The sequence below is a fragment of the Penaeus vannamei genome, chromosome 37 (assembly GCF_042767895.1).
Source record: "Penaeus vannamei isolate JL-2024 chromosome 37, ASM4276789v1, whole genome shotgun sequence".
In the NCBI taxonomy this organism is placed as follows: domain Eukaryota; kingdom Metazoa; phylum Arthropoda; class Malacostraca; order Decapoda; family Penaeidae; genus Penaeus; species Penaeus vannamei.
Genome location: NC_091585.1, coordinates 18,520,075 through 18,531,251, shown reverse-complemented (window position 1 = coordinate 18,531,251; position 11,177 = coordinate 18,520,075).

Sequence of the window (11,177 nt, the reverse complement as noted above, 5' to 3'; positions counted from 1 at the left end):
AAACAACCTAAGATTTGCAGACGACATTGTTCTCCTTAGTGAATCAGCTGATGAACTGCAGCAATTAATAAACGATCTGAATAGAGAAAGCCTAAAAGTCGGACTTAAGATGAACAAGAAAAAGACTAAGGTTATGTTTAACAGCAGAGTCCCACTCAAACAAATACATGTACAAGGCGAAGCGCTAGAGGTAGTAGACAGGTATATATACCTAGGACAACTCGTGCAGACAGGCACATCTAGTGAATAGGAAATAAAGTGACGAATCAGTCTAGGCTGGAGTGCCTTCGGCAGGCACAATAGCACACTAAGAGGTTCCTTGCCATTGTGCTTAAAAAGAAAAGTCTTTAACCAATGCGTCCTCCCAGTTATGACCTATGGGTCAGAAACATGGACTACAACCAGGTTACTGGAGAGGAAACTAATAAGCGCCCAGAGAGGGATGGAAAGATCGATGATGGGAATTAGCCTGAGAGATCGGAAGAGGGCGACGTGGATCAGAGAACAGACGAAGGTAGAAGATGTACTCAGGAGCATTAAAAAGAAGAAATGGCAATGGGCAGGGCATGTATGTCGGAGACAAGACGACAGATGGACAAAGAAAGTAACAGACTGGACTATAAATAACTTAAGGAGGCCAAGAGCAAGACCAATGACACGATGGCGCGACGAAATAGCGAAATTTGAGGGCCAAGACTGGAAACAAACATCGCAAGACAGGAAAACCTGGAAAAGATTGGGAGAGGCCTACGTCCTGCAGTGGATTGACTCAGGCTGATGATGATGATGATATATATATAAATATAAATATTTGTATATATATATATATATATATATATATATATATACATATATATATATATATATTTGTATATATATATATATATATATATATATATATATATATATATATAATATATATATATACATATATATATATATATATTTGTATGTATATATATATACATATGTAAGTATATGCATATATATATATATATACATATATATGTATACATATACATATGTAAGTATATGCATATATATATATATATATATATATATATACATATATATGTATACATATATATATATATATATATATATATATATATATATATATATATATATATATATATATACAAACATATATATATATATATATATATATATACAAACATATATATATATATATATATATATATATATATATATATATATATATATATATATATATATATATATATATATATATATATATGTTCATATATGTATTGTATAAATATATATATATATATATATATATATATATATATATACATATATGTATATATATACATATATGCATGTATGTATGCATGTAAGTGCGTGTGTGCGCGTGTATATGTGCGTGTGTTTGTTTGCTTGCATGTATGTTTATGCATGTATATGTATATATACACACGAACACACATAAATGAAACACGTATAGAAAAAGAACGAATGGAAATGAACATTTTCACAGCGCATGATACATGACCACACATTGTCCCCCAATCATCTGAATCATCCGCACAATACTCGCTCCCTTCGCATGGCGCTGTTCTTTTGCGCAATAAAACAAAAGACAATCGCACTTTCTTCGTACCTGTTATTCTTGTGAATATTCGCTTCCAGGCTCATAAGAGCATTTCATTGTGTACGTAAACTGGTATCAATTTATGCATAAAGTTGATGTTTGTATAAAATATATACTAATCAATATAAAACATAGGATAGATATGAATTGGAAAAGTGACAAGCGCTCTCTCCATACATGTTATTCTCATAAATATACGTTTCCACGCTCATAAACGCATTTCCTTGTGTACGTAAACAGGTAGGGGCATAACATCGCCGTATATTGCATAGAAATATATGCTCATTAAGATGAAATATAGAACATATATGAATGAGAATCAATATTTCCCAAATGCAAGTAACTGAGGTTCGGTGTTTCATTTTCGGAAGTCCATTATTCGGATAAGAATGTAATATTGTCTCCTCAACTGCACATTTTTGGGGGAATTTTTACACATTCTTCTAACTCAATTGATAGTCAGACAGGCAAGTTAAAGGTCAAAGCTGGAAATCTTTGGAGAAACTTTCCAGTTGAGTAAGGTCATGTAAGGTCAACAACCGCTAGTTTATATATGGTGCTCGTACCTGCAGGATAACACAACGAACTAATTAATGTGTGGAATATATTAAACGTAAGAGATCATTCTGAGGGGTTCTTCAGTAATACAAAGAAAAAGCCTGTTTTTTTGTTATAAAGATAAGTCGTAAAATATTATTAGAGGCTTCATAACCCTGGGTGATGTGGCAGAACATCCCCAGTAAATGTATGTTAATGTAACAGTTAAGCTATACTGTAACACCATGACCTGTAGACCATGAAATTTACACCGCGTCATAGTATCACATCTCGATTATGAAAAATGTAAATAGAGAGGGTGTTGGCTTCAGGAAGGGCATCCGGCCATAGAAAATATATGCCGGAGCCAGATTATATAACGACCTCATATAAAAAGGGGCAAAATTACAGTAAAACAACCCCTCCCATCAAAAAAAAAAAAAAAAAAAAATCGATCAATAGCCTGCATTGTCTATAAAACATACATCAATGATATGCATATTTTTTTTAAGTAGCATGCAACGGAAATATATAGGCAGGTATCCTGTACACAATGTATGAGCCACTATGCAAAAATCACGTGATGGGGACATGCCCGCCCTCAACCAAATGGTTTGACCGGCTAAAAGAGGTGTAAAGGGGGGGAGGGGGGCTTCAGGAGGGGGGGGTCTGTCTGATGGAATCCTATCTATACACATGTATGTATGTAAGTATATGTGAGATGCGGTATTTTCTCTGTCTTCACCATTTTCATCTAAGACTGCATCGGAATCTTAAATAGTCTACATCAATATTCTTTCTGTATGTTTAGCTGTAAAAACACACATCATGAATTCAGAAATGGATACTGAGTATACTGTGCTAATATCCAAACACAGATACGGACAAAAAAATCTGATTTTCATGACCAGTATAAAGCCATTACTTCATAAACCAAAAAGAAAAAAAAAAAAAAAAAAAAAAAAAAAAAAAAAAAAAAAAAAAAAATATATATATATATATATATATATATATATATATATATATATATATATATATATATACATATATTCTAAAACAAAAATCTACTTACCTCTACAACTAAAAATGTAAAAAAAAAAAAAAAGAGAGAGAGAGAGAGAGAGAGAGAGAGAGAAAGAAAATCCAGTTGGGTCTGCATATGACATCAAAGGAGGTAAGAACTCGCAGTGTAAGTGTGTAAGTAGGCGAGAGAGAGCGGTGGAGTGTTGCCGGCTTCGAGAGAGTGAGGTCATTAGGGTGGAAAGTAGGACGAGGTCAATACACTGTATCGTAATTATCCAGGAGAGAAGGTGGTGTAGCAGAACGGAGAATTCTGGATCGATTACACAGAATTCAAGAGAATTAGAACGTTAAAACTAGTTTGTAGTATGTATTACAAATAAACTGTCTTTATTTAATTTAACCGCATGGTTCTCTTCAACATAATATGTAAATGGTTCGGGTTTATACAGTATACTGATTCCCTTAGATACCACGTGTAAATAACCCACAATTCTACAATACACTGATTCCTTTAAATACCACAGGCAAATGATCCGGTACAGTACACTGATACCCCTGATTCTACAGCACAGTATCCAGTATCATGGAAGCCATTAGGTACAGTGTGCGACCCTGACCCACTTTCCACTCTGATGACCTCACTCTCCCACCCACCGTGACCGACGCCCCAGCACGGTATACATAGACAGACCTTACACTCCAGAATTTTCCTCTGTAGCGAGTGTAAATGGATTTTCGTTAATGGTGTATAGTTTTACGCCAAAGAGAGAAAGACACAGTATGAATCTTTGTTTTGGGAATGAAATGTATATTTTACGTTTTATTTAGTCTGTATATGATTACGTGCGCATATTCACACACAACTGCCGTGAATATATCGGCGGTGCCAGGCTTTTGTATGCATGCCTACGCGTACATACACACGCACACGTGTATGGTGGTTTGCTAGCGACTTGTTTTCAGTGTTGGAGCCACACTGCGCCTGCCGCCTGCTGGCCGGCGATATCCTAGCGGGTAGGGTTTATCTGTAGCTGTATGTGTATGAATGTATATATATATATATATATATATATATATATATATATATATATATATATATATATATATATATACATATACGCACAGACACGTATGTGTGTGTGCCTTATGCTAGTAAGTAATTGCTCTCTCTACTAGAGAAGAGAATAACCAATTCTATTTGCGTAACAACTGTCATAAAAAAAAATGTCTGCTCACAACATCACATCTGTGTCTCGCGCGATGCCAGCGACTTTAAATTCGCCGATGGTCGCTTGACTCGTGGTCTTTATATGTAGTTATAACGACCTTGGCTTGACTTTCCCTCGCGCGTTTGGCGTCCAGCGGCAAGGACTCGCCCGCCTCTGCAAGAGAAACCCTGGAAAACTGATGAAGCACAGAGCCACAGGCGTCGCTCAAAGAATTGCGTAACCTGTGCCTATATTACTGTAGTTTCGAAGAACTATTTTATACCATATGTACTATACTTACTAATATTATATATATATATATATATATATATATATATATATATATATATATATATATATATATATATACTATATACACTACATATCTTGTATATATACTATATTCATTACATATATTATATATATACTATATACACTACATATGTTATATATATACCATATACACTATATATATTATATATATACTATGTACACTACAGATATTATATATATACTATACACACTACAGATATTATATATACTATATATAATACATATATTATACATATACTGTATATACTACATATATTATATGTATACTATATACATTACATATATTATATATATGCTATATACACTACATATATTATATATACACTATATTTACTATATATGTATCATATATTCTGCAGTGTATATGCACTTAAAAACACAAAATTGTACAAACACACAAATGCACATGGATACACTAAAAATTACTCAACACAATCCAAATGTATACGCATACACACAACAACACAAACATACAAACATACACACATACCCCACAAATCCTCATATAAACACACAGATATAGCTTATTTCCAACCTAATCCCAGACAATCAAATATGCAAATGAAAAATACAAGAAACAAATATCTATAAGAAGAATTTATTTTAATAAGCTTTACGCATGTGGATTCGCGGCTGAACCTGCTAGAAAGGGGTTTATGAATCTTAGAAGAAAAACAATTGTGGTCGTTATATACAGGTTTTAGTGTGTAGTCACCATGCAAATCTTCTCAAACAATTATACATAGATACAGACAAAAATCTGATTTTCATGACCCGTATAAAGGCATTACTTCATAAACCAAGAAGAAAAAAAAAAAAAAAAAAAAAAAAAAAAAAAAAAAAAAAAAAAAAAAAAAAAAAAAAAAAATATATATATATATATATATATATATATATATATATATATATATATATATATATATATATATATATATATATACACATATATTCTAAAGCAAAAATCCACTTACATCTACAACCAAAAATGTAAAAAAGAAAATCCATTTGGCTCTGCATATGACATCAAAGGATGCAAATCTTCCACCATCAGAAGAGAAGGTCCCCCCTCCCCCACACACACACCCCCCACACCCCCCCCCCACGGCCCTACCTGAGTACCTTTACCGCGTGCGACTCGAAACGCGGCATTGTGTGACCCTCATCTTTTTTTATTGCTGAGTTGTTGTGTGGACGGTTTGAGTTATTTTTCATTTCTAAGTGTAACTTTGCGAACGCCACTGTCCTTCATTTCTAAGTATTGTTGTGTGGGCGGTATGATGCCTTTTTTATTTCCAAGTATTGCCATGTGAACGCCATGTACACACACGCACACACACACACACACACACACACTATATATATATATATATATATATATATATATATATATATATATATATATATATATATATATGTATATATATATATACATATATATATATATACACATATATATACATATGTATATATACATATATATATATATATATATATATATATATATATATATATATATATATATATATATATATATGTGTGTGTGTGTGTGTGTGTGTGTGTGTGTGTGTATGTGTGTGTGTTTATATATATATACATATATATATATATATATATATATATATATATATACATGTGTATATGTGTGTGTGTGTGTGTGTGTCTATACACAGTCGCGCACACACACACACACACACACACACACACACACACACACACACACACACATATATACACATATATATATATATATATATATATATATATATATATATATATATATATATATATGTGTGTGTGTGTGTGTGTGTGTGTGTGTGTGTGTGTGTGTGTGTGTGTGTGTGTGTACACACACACACACACACACACACACACACACACACACATATATATATATATATATATATATATATATATATATATATATATATATATATATATATTGAACCCCAGAATGTTTTTTTTTTATTTATAAGTGTTGCAGTGTGGACGATATGAGGTCTTTTTTCACTTATAAGTATTGTGTGAAGATTATGCGGTCATTTTCACCCATGTTTCGTGTGGACGCCATGAAACAATTTTCGTGTGTAATCCTCGTGTGTACCGCAATGATATCATGTCCATCCCTAAGTGTTGCATGAACGCCAAAAGCTCAATTTCATCTTTAAGTTATGCGTTGAAGTGATGAGGTTATTTTCATTAGAGTTTTGTGTGAACGTTATTTAGGTAATTTTCATCTCAGTTTCGTTGTGACACGAATACGAAATAACTAACATCAAGAGGGCAATGTCCAATAATTTGACCTTTCTCTCCCTACTATCCCCCCCCCCCATACTGTAAAAGCAGACATCGAGACAGTGTAACAGACACGGTTTCCTTGCCACCCCCCCCCCTTCTTCCTGATCCCAGTTGTATTATTTGAAGGTCGGTTATGTAGAGAACGTCATCAACACCCGTTCTTTAATTTTGTACAGGTTATCGTATTTCTTTAAGGGTGAAGAACATTATGAACAACGCGATAATGCCACTCGTGTTCTCCATTTGGGCTTCGGAGCCTCGTGAAGCCCAACTCTCTAGGACATTGACCCTGGTGGCGGTGAAAGCACACTGAAGCCGCGTCCATTGGCTGCACTGCTCCGGCTTGTATTACTCGGGGTCTACCAACAGCCCCACCCTAGGCTGTGGCTTGTTCTCTATACTCCCGATCGCTGTAGAAATTTTGTTATATTTTTGATGAGATCCTGTGTTATAATCATCCAAAAAGTTTTCGATAGGCCTATTTTAAGTATATATATTGCTCTGGCTGTGGTGTTCTATGTTAAATCAGATCCCATGTTATAATCATCAAAAAAGTTTTCGATAGGCCTATTTTAAGTATATATATATATATATATATATATATATATATATATATATATATATATATATATATATATATATATTCTGGTCGTGGTGTTCTATATTAAATCAGATCCCATGTTATAATCATCAAAAAAGTTTTCGATAGGCCAATTTTAAGTATATATATATATATATATATATATATATATATATATATATATATATATATATATATATATATATTCTGGTCGTGGTGCTCTATATTAAATCAGATCCCATGTTATAATCATCAAAAAAGTTTGCGATAGGCCTATTTTAAGTATATATATATATATATATATATATATATATATATATATATATATATATATATATATATATATATATATATATATATTCTGGTCGTGGTGTTCTATATTAAATCAGATCCCATGCTATAATCCTCAAAAGAGGTTTTCGATAGGCCTATTTTAAGTATATATATATTCTCTGATAGTGGTCTCCTATATTAATTAAGATTAGATCCCATGTCATAATCCATAAAAGAGGTTTTCGATACGCCCATCTTAAGCACGTATATATTGTCTGGTCGTGGTCTACAAAATTGTTCCCTTCGCTAAGATCTGCTGCAGCGAGAGAGAAATCCATCCTCAGTTCAGAATCAGAAGCCGGAGCACCCACACGCATCCTCTCCGCCTCCCACAAGGATCCAGGGCGCGGTACACTATGATTCTCAGCATTAATCAGTCCAGGCTCAGCATTACCGCCGATTCAGCCAACCTTCCCATTTATTCTCAGCTGTGTGTATTTTTGAGGCTCATGTCATGTCTATGAATTATACGTATAATGTGAATCGGGGCTCCATATAAAAGTGCCTTGGTATATTAATATTGTTAATACACACACATGCTCACAAATGGAAACAAGCGATTACACACGAATAATAAACGTACACGCACACATCTAATTAACATGTGTGTGTAAGAAAGGGAAAAAAAAGAAAAACAAAAGTCCAAGGCATCACATGACCGAGAGAGTTAATTGTAGTTTTCTTTTTTCTTCCTCGCAATCAGTGAGAAAGCATAGAGTCACTCAATTTTCTAGGATTACTTGCATCCGCGCATACGTGCATACACTCGCACAGAAAGATAAACACGCATACAACACATAAATGTACAAAGGCATAGATAAACTTTACAAAAACAAAGATACAAATGCACACGCAGATATGGATACGCCTACATACATATGCACAAATACAGACATACGTACACGCACATTCACACACACATGAGAAGGCACATACGCAAACATAACACAATTATTCAGATGTACACACAAACACATTGCACATGCACATATACCAATGCAAGTATACACAAACACACGTGCACACACAAGCACATACGCACATTAACACCTAAGCACACAAACACATTCACTCACACATACGGACACTGGTAATGCAAAGGCACACATACACACACACACACACAAAAAAAAAACGCAAACACAGACAGAAACACACACATAAAGTTATACATCAAACACAAATATGCACATACACAAATGAATTCATGCACACACACACACATATGCGTGTGAGCATATGCGACCGTGTGCATGTATCTTTATATGTCTCTGTAGTTACCCATAAACTTTCTAAGTATTGAGAAAAGCCTAGTAAAAGACCCTTATACCCCTATGCCCTTTATGAAACCTTCTTAGTAAAAGACCCTTATACCCTTATGCCCTGTATGAAACCTTCTTAGTAAAAGACCCTTATACCCTTATGCCCTGTATGAAACCTTCTTAGTAAAAGACCCTTATACCCTTATGCCCTGTATGAAACCTTCTTAGTAAAAGACCCTTATACCCTAGACAAATGTCCTGCCTTTTATGAAACCTTCTTAATCCTTTCTATCCTCTTCCTGTTTACATCGCGTCCCAGAGATAGTACACGGAAAATTTCCTCGAGTCTGTGGTACTGGAAAGCCAAAACCGCAGATTATAAGTGTCGCTGTCGTTCACTGGCCACTTAGAAGTCCTTATGAGTCCTCGTTTTGCCTCCCTCATCCTGTCTCCTAATTTATCTTTTTTTTTATATTTTTGGTCTTCACGCCCCTCCGAGTGGTCACGGGTCAGTGACTATGCGCGGGGTGTCCACGTATGCATGTGTGGGGTTTGTGTTTGTGTGCGTTGGGGTGTTTGTGTATGTATTTCTGTTCGTAATTGTGGTATTGTACGTGTTTGCGCTTGGGTACATTTGTGTGTGTGTGTACGGGTTTGTGTGTACATATGTGTATGCACGTATTTGCGCCTGGGTACATTTGTGTGTGTGTACTTTATGTGTACATATATGTATGCCCGTATTTGCGCTTGGGTACATTTGTGTATGTGTACGGGCTTATGTGTACATATGTGTTTTGAGTGTGCATGTGTGCTATGCCTCTTCTAACAAGCACTCAGCAACGGCAGATGACAAGCGACAGACCGGCGCCTGCGAGACATGGCACGGCTTCCGGTCACGTTGAACTATCCACAGCGTGATGAGCGCATCAGGACTTCTCTTGGTCATAAACTTTTGAACGCCATAAACCCCTACGATATTTTTTTCCCTACGCGCCATCAGAGGGACTCTCGTTCCAAGATTGATACGCCGAGTTCTTCATTGCGGTCGATCGGAACTGCTTTTGTTTTGCTGTTGGGATTTCTCTTTTGACTCTTTTTTTTGCTTTTCTGCTTTCTGATTTCGCCATTTTGAGTCACGAGCGCTTCACACACACACACACACACACACACACACACACACACACACACACACACACACATATATATATATATATATATATATATATATATAAATATATATATATATACATATACATATATACATGGGTGTGCGTGTGTATGTCACGGGCGCTTCTGCCTCGTCCCGCTGGCTGCCTTCCGCGCGGAATCCTCTCGGCCTCGCGAGGGCGGTCGGTTTTTAGTCTCTTCTCGCCTGCGGCGCCCGCGTCGCACTCGCGCTGGTCACGTGATGATTGTATATATATATATATATATATATATATATATATATATATATATATATATATATATATATATATATATATATATATATATATATATATATATATATATATATATATATATGAACACACACACGTCGTAGGCACTCGAAGGCTTAGTCATCACGTGACCCTGCATAGTCTGAGTCACGGGCAGATGCGCGGTGAGTCACATGACTCATCGCGAGCAACACCTGGCTGCGAGGAGCAGCTGCACTCACCGTTACTACGCAATAAAAGAATCGAGACATCTTGCTCGTCGACCTTAACCCTAAGCTCGCCATCCACCATACTCTTGCAGGGCCTGTCATTCGGGCGGTGACAGTGTGTGTGTGTGTTGTTGTTGTTGTTGTGTGTGTGTTTGTGTGTGTGTGTTGTTCTTGTTGTTGTGTGTGTGTACACAGATATATATATATATATATATATATATATATATATATATATATATATATATATATATATATATATATATATGTGTGTGTGTGTGTGTGTGTGTGTGTGTGTGTGTGTGTGTGTGTGTGTGTGTCATATATATACACAAAAATGAAAGGA